The 12617-nt window shown below is 37.4% G+C and overlaps 1 pseudogene; it reads left to right on the top strand.

Annotated features, from left to right (window-relative positions):
• LOC124982756 (antigen WC1.1-like) overlaps positions 1-12617 on the top strand; it is a 181071-nt pseudogene that overhangs the window by 93091 nt on the left and 75363 nt on the right.

Here is a 12617-nt window from a genome sequence, read left to right as displayed (position 1 = left end):
CTCAACTGAGAAGCCATCTGATTCTGGGCTTTTCTCTGTTGGAAGATTTTTAGATTTTTGTGTCAATTTCATTGCCTTCTATTGTTCTTTTCAGTTTTTCTCTATCTTCCTGGCTCAATTTGGGCAGCTCATATATATTTAGAAATTTAATCATATCTTCTAGATTTTCCAATTTATTGGAATATAAATTTTCAAAATAGTTTCTAATGATCTTCTGGATTTCAGAAGTGTCTATGGTGATATGTCCTTGTTCATTTATAATTTTGTTTATTTGAGTCTCCTTTCTCTTTCTTTTTGTTAGTTTGGCTAAGTATTTATCACTCTCATTTATCTTTTTGATGAACCAACTCTTCATTGCACTGATTCTATGTATTATTTTTTATTCTCAATTTCATCAATTTCAACTCTGATCTTAATCATTTCCTCACTTGTACTGATTTGTGAATTACTTTGGTCTTCATTTTCTAAGGCTTTAAGGTAGAATATAAGCTTATTTATTTAAGCTGCTTTTTTTTTTAATGCAGGTTTACAATGCTATAAATTTTCCTCTAAGAACTACTTTCATACTGTTCCCCAGATTTTCATTTCTTTAATACCTGTATGTTTCCAAAAATTTATTGGTATCTTCTCTCAGTTTTCCTTGATCCATTCTTCATTTAAAAGAGTATTGTTCAATCTCCATGTGTTTATGTGGTATCTATGTTTTCTTGCTCTCTCTTTCTTTGTCTCTTTTGATTAATTTTTGCTTGAATCTGCTCTGTCAAATATGAGAATAATTATTTCTGCTTGGTATTGGACTCCATTTATAAGAAATATCTTCCATCATTTTACCTCAGCTTGTCGGTGTCTTTGCCTATGATGAATCTCTTGTGAACAGCATATATGTGGACCATGTTTTTTAATCCATTCATCTAATTTCTATATTTTAATTGGGGAGTAGAAACCATTTATATTCAGTGTTATTATGAATATGTGTTTGTAGTTTCATGCCATTTAGATTTGTTTACTATATTTAAATCTGTCTTGATTTTCAGTTAGTTGGTTGCTTTTCTTGAGATTCTTTTGGGAGCTTTTGGGTTTGTTTTGGGGTTCCTCTGTGTGCAGTTTCCCTTTGAGAATTCTTTTTAGTGCTGCCTTATTGGTCATGAATTCTAGTTTATTCTTGTCATGGAAAGTTGTTATATCCCAATTGATTTTGAAAGTGAGATTTGCTAAATATAGCAATCATGGCTGGCAATTGTTTTCTTTTAGAGCTTGAAATATCTCATTCCAGCCTCTCCTCTGTTTTAGGGTTTCAGTTGAGAATTCAGAAGTGAGCCTTGTTGGTTTGTCTCTAAATGAGATCTGGCTTTTCTATTGCAGCATTTAATATTCTTTCCTTATTTTCTATGTTTAGACATTTTAATTGTGATGTATTTTGGAGAGGTTCTGTTATGAACTTGTGTATTTGGGGTCCTATATGTCTTCTGTATGTGGATGTCTACTTCATTTCCAGTATGGGAAAATTTTTCTGCCACTCCCTTGTTGAAAATATTTTGAATGCCTCTAGTCTCTATCTCCATGCTCTCTTCTATCTCAGTGACTTTCAGGTTTGTTCTCTTAATGCTGTCCCATGGTTCTTGTATATTCAGATGATAGTCTTTTTTATTTATTGCACACTGAATATTTAAGTTCATATACTCCATCTTCAAGGCCTGAAGTGCTGTCTTCCAGATATGAAGTTCCATTGTCTGTGCAATGTAATCTGTTGGTGATATTTTCAAGTATTTTTTTTATTTGATTCATTTCATTTCCGAGAGTTCTGATTGTTTTATTTTCAATATCTCTATTTCTTTATTAAAATGGTCTTTGATCTCCTGTATTTATGCTCTTAATTCATCCCTTAGGTCTTCTTTTAGTTCACTGAACATTTTAATAATCAGATTTTATAGTTGTTTTCGGAATTTCATCTACTTCCTTGTCTGTGACATCATTTGTGGGGGGGCACTGTGAATTTTGGGGAGAGATTTATTTGCCTGTTTCTTCATGTTTTCAGTGGTTTTAGACTGGTGCATCAATAGACATGTATTCCCTTTATTCTTTTATATGCATGTCCTTTCATATATATATACCTTTTTGTTTTGGGACTTCTCTCTATTTTTGATATATGAGTAGATGTCTGGGACCTGAGGTCACCTTCTAATTGTTCCTTCTTGGGAACTAGTTATTATTTTGGAATTTTTGTTTACCCAATTGTATTTGTTAAAGTATCATGGAAGCTTAGATTGAACTGTAGTGTGTGAGGGATGAGATTTGCTGTTATTTTCCTGAGGTTTGATTATTGCTCAGCCCTATAGTCTCTTTTCTGTGAACTTGAATTTTCCCTTTTACTTTCCAGCTCCACTTAGAGGAAAGAGAGAGCCAGGAATAGTACTAAAGATAGCAATAGATGTATAGTCTTAAAATAAATGGCTGGTGTCTACTCTGACATCCATTAACACTAATGGCCACCTATGAAAGAATGGCAGGTTCAGCATTTAACATTGGTAGCAACAATAGATTAGGCATTAAGTGGAAGGTGTTAACCGTGTCATTCACTGTATAATCACAATAATAACATGAATGGAGTAAGAATTAAATAAATTACATAGTTATATTATATAGGGGGATTATAGTTTCATAGATGAAGAGAAAATAGGGTAGAAAAACAAAGGAAATTTTGAAATATTTTAAAAAGGTAAACAGTGATAGGTAGTAGATGTCACCTGTAAAAAAGGAAGAATAAAAAATTAAATAATAAAAAAATAAAAGAGAGGAAGAGGGAACAGGAATATTTGGCTATGAGTGGGTGAAGAGAGTTAAGAAGTAGCAATCAGAGGGACAAAAACAAATGTCAGATCAAAACAACTCAAACCCATGCATATGTATAATTATACCCCAGCTAAGTCAAATCAAGGCTAGATAATAAACAGGTTAAGAAGAAAACAATTAAAATGACAGTAAAATTATATGGATATTTATATATTTTTGAACAATTCACACAGGACCCTCACACACACACACACACACACACACACACATATGCACACCAACACGCATACACATCTCAAAGAATGGAAAAAAGTAAAAAAAAATAAAATTATATATGCAAAATTTTTTAAACGTTAACATTTTTAAAAAGTGAGAGTAACAGAAAAAGATTTAAAATTTTTTAAGAGAAATTAAAGGCTTCTTTTCACTGAGATTTTCATAACTATTGGCAGGGATGGATTTTCATCAGAACTATTTATTTTACAGCTCTGCAACCATTGGGTCAAAGGCTGGAGGCTGTTAAGTCTAATGTCCTTGTGTTCCTCACCTAGCTGCCAACCATGTGGCTAGGAGTCAATACTGGGTGTAGTAGATCTTAGCTTTCTATCTTCCATTGTAGGGTGGGATGGATTGGGAGTGCTGATAAACTGTGTATAACTAAAGGGTGTGGTATGGTTCTAAACTGGAAGTTCCTGTAGTTGGGGTTCAGTCTTGGCTGAACTTTTGAACTCTGCCAGTGGGTATTTGAGATTTGATCCATATGCTCTGTTGATGGGGAGATGTTGGTCTCTACTGGATGTCTGGTTCTCAGGAACCTCAAAAAAATTTCACTTTGGGGGTATATGGACTAAACTTCCATAAGTTTCACATTCACCACTGTGAATATGAGTTACTGAGTAACAGCCCCGATGTCCAGATGCTGCTGTGTGGCTGTAATTAGAATGCTCCCATAGCTCTTATGGGGCACCAGCAATAAAGAGAGCTTTCTCTCCTTGATTTCTGGAGCTGGTATGTTCCAGGCACAATTTTCTTCCCACTTATTTCAGTCACTCTAGTTCAGGAACACTCTGGGTATCATAATAGCAACCTGTGGGTTCTTTGGCAACCTTCCTTTTTGAGTTCTGATCTTTCATCCCTGCTCACTGCTTCAGAGTACTTACAAAAGGTCCCCACATGCCAGTGACTTCAGTTCCCACCAAAATACCTGCCCATGGTTGGGGTGATTTCTCTTGGTTTTCACTCAACCACTTCCCCCACTGACTCTGGGTCCATTAAGATTAGCCTCCTTCTTTATTCCACAGGTTTCCCCAGGACAATTTTTAAATTTTTTTTTTAAACCACCATGGTTTCCTCTCTCTCTGCCTGTGTTTCAGACTCCCCTCCGCAGTCATGGCTGCAGCCACTACCAGTCAAGCTGGTGCTTCTCTGACATATTATTTCTTATATTATGTTCAAAGTTTTAGACTCTGTGTCTCTAGGGTATCTTGTGTTGTTTAGTTGGTGAATGCCCTTACTTATCAACCTCAATGAGTAGCAGTCTTCCCAATTTTTAATTCTGGTCTTAGGGAATTGATGGGAAGTAAATTTTTCTTTCAATCTCATTGCTTTTTATTGATCTATTTAGATTTTCTATATCATAATGACTCAATTTTGGTAAGGATGTTTGTGTTTAGGAATTTGTCTACTTGTACATTTCACAATTATTTGGAACATTGCTTTTCAAAATATTTTCTAGGGATCATCTTAATGTCAGTGCTGTCTGTTTCAAAATCAACTTTCCCATCTCTAATTTTATATGCTTGAATTTTCCTACTCTTTCTTTTGGCTAATTTTTCTAAGGTTATGCCAATTTTATTTATCTTTTGAAAGAACAAAGTGTTTCATTGATCCTTTGTATTGTTCCTTTTGTGTTTTACTCATGTATTTCAGTTCTGATATTTATTATTTCTTTCCTTCTATTCAATTTAGATTTCATTTGGTCTTGTTTTTCTAGGACCTTGATGTGGAATATTAGGTTATTTATTTAAGATCTATTTTTTAATATACTCATTTAGAGTTAAAAACTATCTTTTCATACTGCTTTCACTATATCCCACAAGTTCTGATATTTTGTGTTTCCATTTTTTATTTGATTCTAGAAACTTTTTAAATTCAGTTTTTTTATTTTCGATGACTTATTGTTCATTCAAAAGTGTATTGTTCAATATGTATGTTTTTATGTAGTTTCTTTTGCTGTTGATTTCCAGTTTCATTATATTATAGTTCATTAAAGTGCCAAAAATATGAGGGACTTCTTAGTATGCACTCTTCTCTTCATGATATGCCCTGGGATGTAGGTGTCCTGTTTAGTGTTGACAGTAATTCCTAGTGGACTTTGTAGGTCATTTCTCTGTGACTTCCTTCGCTGGTAATTGTGGGTTTTGATACTCCATGCATCAGAACATTAGGGGCATTCTTTTTCTGTAGGTTTTACATGAATGGGGTTCTTTTGGTAGTTGAGGCAAGTTGTGGCAGAAATAGTCTATAGGGCAACTGCTCTTTGCTTACTCTTCTAATATTTCCTTCAATGTTTGGTCTGAGGAGTTATGGCAGCAAGCTGTGCTGAAGTCCAAGATACTTTTTCCACAATTAAATAATTTCTCTCTGGTGTTCCTAAACTGGAGAATGTCCAGGAGCAGGAATTATGCCCACTTGGGTCATCAACTGTGAACTTTTCCCTTTTTATTAAGTTGAAACATCCACGGAGGCTTGAGCAGGGCCAGGTCATGGTTACAGTAAGGTGCAGCTTCTCTCAACTTGCTGAATGTGTAACCAATTGTCAAAGCACACAACCAACATGTTGGAGATTCTTGACTTGATCACCAGCAGCAGTAACAACATAAAAACAAACCAGCTGTAGAAATCAATTACACTCAACAACAACTAAAATAACAGTAACAATAGATAAGGGGAAGAGCAAACATAGAATGAACTAAAATGTCAAAAATAAATGAAAGAAAAATTAATTCAAAAGCGAAGATTGCAGGTGGAAAATGCAAAGGGAGAAAGAAACAAAAGAAAAATGGGGGGTAGTGAGTGACTCAGTGGTGGAGTGCTCCCCTGGCACTCTTGAGGCCCTGGGTTCAATCTCCAACACCATAAAAAGGAAAGGGTGGGGAGCAGGGAGATGAAAAAGAGAAAAGAAAAGAAAAGAAAAGAAAAAATCCATTTAAAATTTTAAAATAATTGAATACAAAAATATAATAAGATATAAAATTTTTTAAATGTCATGAAAATTACTCCCAGGTGCAGTATTTTCTTTGGAGATCACTCTTTCCAGGTCATCTAACATTTGAATCACCAGGTATATGAAGGTTAGTAGGCAGCAAAAGAAACCAATTGTAGTTCCTCTCTCATTCCACAAACTGGGCTGGGATTGGGAGCAATACGTTGACTGCATCATGCCCCAACTTATTTCCTGCCAAGGAGATTAAGGGAGTGTTTGCAAGACAGGCCACAATCACACTGGAGGAGTTCCTTTGCAAACCTGGAGGCACAACAAAAGTCAAAATCTCACCAACTCTTCCTTTGGCGTTTGTGGACCAAACTACTGGTAGACATACACTTGCTCCAAAGGCCTCTAGTTGTGGTTCATGGAGACAATCCAAATGTCCCAGTCATGGTAAATCCCTGGAATGTCTGTGGAAAATGGTGTAAGCAATCAAACCACTGAGTTCCACCCAGGAGAGGTAACATGGGAATTCTGTGAATTGCCAGACCTTCTCTCTGAACTCTCAGACCTGGTCCCTATGTGCAATCACATGTGCCTGGAATTGCTCTTTTTCACAAAGGTTGGGACCACTTAGCAATGAGACCTCCAGATCATTCCCTGCCACTCAAACCTCTCAGCTTGTTAGTGACAGACACTCTCCCTGTCTGAGACTAATTTCATCCACCCAGTCACTCTGGTGGGTGACCGAGGAACCTCAAATTGTGATTACTCTGTATTATCTAAACCCCAGGGCAGTTTAGTCTCTAACAATGGTGGCTTCTTAAGAGAGCTCAGAGCTTGCTGAACACTGTGATGAATTTGTTCCCTAAAGCTCCCTTGTGCAGGAGAAGTCCCTCTCAGAACAATTCCCTGAACTTGATCTATAGCTTGTAAGAACCATGTGTTTCTCCCACAGGTAAGACTGCTGTGTACTGACACCACGTGGGTAGTCTGAGCTCTCCAGCCTCCCTTATGTTTGCAGGTTGCGTCCCTCACCAAGACAGTTGGAGTTCAAGTTTTAAACTGCTTTATACATTTCTCTGGGCTGCCCTTCTGCTTCTCCCTGTCATTTAGATTCCTCACGACTTCTTAATTAGTTCCCAAAGTTCCTCTCTTTCTCTTCTCAGAATATAGTTTCCCTATATTCCCTAACTCTTTTCTGCAGGGGCGTCCGGAATTCCATCCAGTGCTTGACAAAGATCCTCTGGAGGATGATTGCAAAGGCTCATCCTAAAAGGAATTGCCGGATGTTTTGCTCCGAAGCATGGTGTTTTCTCTGATAATATATTACTCATTTCAGTCTGAACGGATTGCTTAAGGGGATGAAGGGAATACAACAAAAATTCCAGAAAATATTACCTACAATCTGAATAACAATGGGTCTTTACCACTAACAAAATTAAAAATAATTTTGCAACCGTACAATGAGTCCCTGAAAGCCTCTGGAGAAAATAGTTGTAGATCTGCCTTTGTCTCCAACAGGCTGGTTAAATTTTAACGATGGTTTTATTCATGTGTGGTGGTGAGGTAAGAGAATAAGGTTTCATAACATTCCTTCCTTCCTACAAAGAATATGTCACCCCTATAATAAACGTTGGTGCACAATTACAATTGGGACCGCTGCCCTACTGTACCCCTTAACTCAGCAATTCAGATATTAACCAGATGGACCTAGTAGAGATAGTCACATGAGATTACTTGTCTATTGTTTTAACCACGAGAATATTAAGAATAGTCTTAGGTCACATAGAGTTTAGATATTAAGGAAGTAAATATTGTATTAGTTCACTGAGGTAGTTAGATATTCTTAAAACAATTGTGAATAGGTAAGGATAATCTGTAAGGTTACTGTTTTCTCATAATTTTCTGTTCCTTGTTAAAAACAATTTCTGCCTATGCTTTGAAAACTTCTTTAATATTAACCACAAGATTGCCATTATAGCCTGAAGAAAAATGTATATAAACCCAGCCTTCCCCAGAATAAAGTGGGATTGATTGCACCAGAACTAGAGTCTGTGTCTTTCATTCTCCATCCATCGCCAACGCTGTCTCCCCGCGCCCCATTTACCGGTGTGGAACCCATGGACTCCTGCTAGGGCTGGACCCCGGCACTTTTCACTCATAGAGTCATAACAAAGACACTTCTTTTTTGTTATTTACCTCTTCACCAAAAACTCCTATTTTTGATTAATTAAAACTCCTTAAAGGAAGCCCAAGCACAGATTCAATTTGTTTGGGGTGGGGGGGAAGTAACATTCTATGATTCCTAGTGGAGCTGAGCATCACCTTTTTGGGGAGGTTATGAAATCTCCCTAAAGTGGGTCAAGTTTTGACATAATATATCCGATCTGAACACTGAAGCCTAGAGTCATTAGTGAAATGTTTTTAGGCAAACCATGGTTCGTTCATTTTTCAGTCTTAATGACCATAAATTATGGTTATGATTTCTCCTGGATTCATGCCTGTCACCTAAGGCTTCTGATGGTCTCACTCCAGTTCCTTACTCTATCCCCTGTACATGCATCCTTCCAAATCTCAGGCCATTGGCACACAAGAGTGTGTGTGCTTTATACAAAATCAACACAGATGCTGGCCCATTACATTTAGACTTTTAGAAATCATTCAAGAAAGACACTTTTAACTAGAAAACTTGGCCTTTCTGGAATTGTTTTGTCAGTTCCCATGCAGAACTCTAACAAAAACAGGATTAACTCTTGTAGGAACTACATAATAATTTCTACCTCACATCACTAACTGGATTATGTTGAGTTTAATTCCATTTATGGTTTTTTTAAATGCAATTATTTTTTGACTTGTAATAGAGACTGAGTTACTTCCCTAGTTTAGTGACTCCATATCTTACCCAGAAAGTTCTGCACTCTGAAAGTGGATGCTTAACTGGCGGGAGGGATAAGAAAACTCACTCTCTGTAAATATAACCATTGACATGATTCTCTCTCCTCAGAGACCCTACAGCTCCGCCTGGTGGATGGGGACAGTCGCTGTGCAGGCAGAGTGGAGATCCTTCACCAGCATTCCTGGGGCACTGTCTGTGATGACAACTGGGACCTGAGGGAGGCCCACGTGGTGTGCAGACAGCTGGGCTGTGGAGTGGTCCTTAATGCCGTGTGCTGTGCACAGTTTGGGGAGGGATCAGGACCCATCTGGCTGAATGAGCTGAAATGCACAGGAGAGGAGGATCAAGTGTGGAAGTGCCCTTCTCAGGGCTGGGGACGTCACATCTGTACGCATACTGAAGATGTAGGTGTCATCTGCTCAGGTATGCTCTGTGTATTCTCCACTGCTAAGAGAATGGAAAGGACCAAAAGTGTATATCTGGTCCTGGGGAAATAAGAGATAGATGAGCCACAGAGGACTGAGAAGTCCCCATGTACCCTGGGTGCTTGAAATAACAGTAGATGATGGACTTTATTTAATTCTTTCTTCTAATACTCAAATATTTTCCTATCCCTTTTCTGCAGTCATACTTGACAAGATAGGGTTTTTGCTTTGTAGAATCATTCTAGTTAAAATCATCTTCATAATTTTGTCTCTGTAATTTACTATTTATAGAGTTACTTATAAATTACCACACATATCTTCTTTTTAAAAGATAGAGAAAAAGGAGACTTGCTTTTTTCAGTTGACTGAGTATTTATATATGTAAAACCTGAGATAGTTTTGCACTGGGTTAGTAGCTGTATGGGTACAGGGATGGGATTAAACATATCACAGTGGAATTTAAGGATTACCACAAACTTGCAAATCTCCTTTCCAGATTCAGACATGAGAATTCTCAGCTCATTAGCAGCAACGCCAGAGAACTGTGAGTGAAATGCACTGAGTCACAGGTTTTCCTTCCATCATTACTACAATAGATACTCTCTACATTTTTTCTTTTTACAAAGCAACATCTATATAGAGTCATGTTAGGGAGATGAATTTAGCCCTCTATTGGCAAATCAAACTTGGCAGCCATAAAATGTTAATGCATATTTATTATGGTAAGAGATTATGTAGTTTAAGACTCAGATCAAGGTGGTTATTCAGTTATCCCCTAAAATACACCACATTAACAGTTATTCACACACCAAGCTGGCCTGTTAAGATATAATGAACCAGGTGTGTGCCTGCTTCTACTATGATAAAGAAAAGATACATTGAAGGAGGAAGGAACATAAGAGTTGCCCTTTCCCCAACCTCAAGCAGCCCAGCATGAAGAGAGATGCATCTTTCTTGGTCAAGAGAAAGTGAATTAAGCCCAGAACTTAGGACTGAAACCCAGAATGAGGTGTGCCACAGGGAAACCTGGTGCTTGGTAGAGCCCAACATCTCTGTTCCTATGCCAGTAACCTCAGACTGACACCATGGAACTGTGTTGAGTTGGGCAGCAAAGAGACTTTCTGTACCACCAATCCTCCAATCTGTAGCAGAAGAGGGGAAACCAAGACTCTCTAAGGATCAGGGGCACAGAGCAGGCACAGGACTTTGTCTTAGAACTCAGTTCCAAGTCCACCATGATCATGAACAGCACTGAGTATGAATTAGAGGTCTTAAATGTAGAACAGAGTTAGTAGAGCAAGACCTGTGTGCTGGTGGGACAGACTCAAGAAGAGCCTGCATCACCTGTGACTGGTTGCAGGAGCTTTGGGCCTTGAGTCCACCTCAGCAGTAGGCAGCTCAGAGCATTGAGAGGCTTGGTCCCTCCCCAGTCCTGTGTTGCCTTGGCAGGCTGTGTCTTCAGGGATGATATAGCACTGCAGCACTTGTGGCCACAGGACTACCCACCGCATTCCTCCTTGAAGTCAGGCAGCACAATATGGAGACAGCTAAGTCTCTGCTTGAAGGTGAAAAGTTAGTTGGGCAGTTGTGACTGGAAGTCTCAGGTTCTTATTTCTATGTATTATAATACAAATTTCAAAGATGAAAGATAAAGACTTTCAGGCATCAACAGAAAAAAAAAGTAACACATAAGGATGTCCCAGTTCACCTAATGGCAGACTTCTCAATGGTAAACATTTAGAGCAGAACTGAGTGTCATGAGATTTTCATAGAACTGAAGAAAAACCTGCCAGTCAAGAATACTGAACCCGGTAAGTCTATCCTTTAGAAATAAAAGAGATTAAAAGTTATTATCAGATATCCTGCTCAAAAAAATCTATATATGATACAGCAATCACACTGCTGATTGTATATCCAAAGAAAAGGAAATCTGTATATGGAAGAGCCATCTGTACTCCCTTGTTTATGGCATTGTAATTCATAGTAGCTACAAAATGGAAATACCCTTAAGTGTCCATCAGCTAATAAATGGATAAATGAAATGAAGTATATTTACAAAATGGAATACTATTTGTCCATAAAAGGAATGGGATCCTTTCATTTGCTACAACATACTTGGACCTGGAGATCATTAGGTTAAGTAGAAGAAGTCAGACAAAGAAAGACAAGCACCATATAATCTCACTCGTATGTTCAATCTGAACGAACTGACCTTTTAGAAGTTGAGAGTGGAAATGTGGTTACCATAATTGGAGAGTATAATTGATAGGAATCAATCATGACAGACTAATCAATGAAAAATAGGCTTTACTTCTACAGGAGCAAGAAGTTCTGGTGCAAAATTGCACAGTAGGGTCACTATGGAAAACACTAATGAACTACATTTCAAAAAGACAGAAGAAAACTTACTGGAAGTTTTTGCCAAAAATAAATGAAAAGTTTTTGAGCAGAAAAAGATAACAGAATGTATATATGCATCAATGCATTAATTTATCCCCTTAATATGTACAACATTTATGTTTTTTGTAAGTAGCAGTTAAAATAAATTTAATTTGTGTGTGTGTGTGTGTGTGTGTGTGTGTGTGTGTGTGTGGTACTGGGGATCAAACCCAGGGCCTTGTGCTTGCAAGGCAAGCAATCTACCAACTGAGATATCTCCCCAGCCCTTAAATAAATTTAATTGAAATGAAAAAAGGAAAAATGTTACAGGTGAACTATGGAAAAAGATTATATAGTTTATAGCTCATGGTTTCAATGATACAAGAGAAGTGCATTGCAAGATATATTTGATAACAATAGAAACAAGGGGAAATGGAATTTTTTGAAGAAGATTGAGGAAGCTTACAGTACCTGGGGGAAGCAACAAAGGTTGACAAAGAGCACATGAGAATTACCTGAGCAGCACTTAAGACCGTGGGTTTAGGGTGGGGAAATCTGTGTACATTTGTGTGGATTCTGTACACCCTTGCTGCACGTACACACACAAAAATGAGTTGCAAGAGTGACTCAAAGTTAGATATTGAGAAGGTCAGAATGGGGGAAGAATAGGTCCAATGAATGATACTTTTTTAAGAAACTTGAAACTTGCCCAAAAAAGCAATGTATCTATGTAGCAAAAGATCAGACAAGGATATATCTGACTGTAATTTTTATATATTCTTATTGGTTCTTCTTAATTATACATGGCAGTAGAATCCATTTTGATGGAATTATACAAGCAAGTAATATACCTTATTCTAATTAAGACTCCATTCTTGATTGTGGGAATCACTTAGGTATTTTCATATGTGTACAT

This window comes from Sciurus carolinensis, chromosome 4 (assembly GCF_902686445.1).
Source record: "Sciurus carolinensis chromosome 4, mSciCar1.2, whole genome shotgun sequence".
Classification (NCBI taxonomy): Eukaryota; Metazoa; Chordata; class Mammalia; order Rodentia; family Sciuridae; genus Sciurus; species Sciurus carolinensis.
This window is presented reverse-complemented; position numbering and strand designations above follow the sequence as displayed.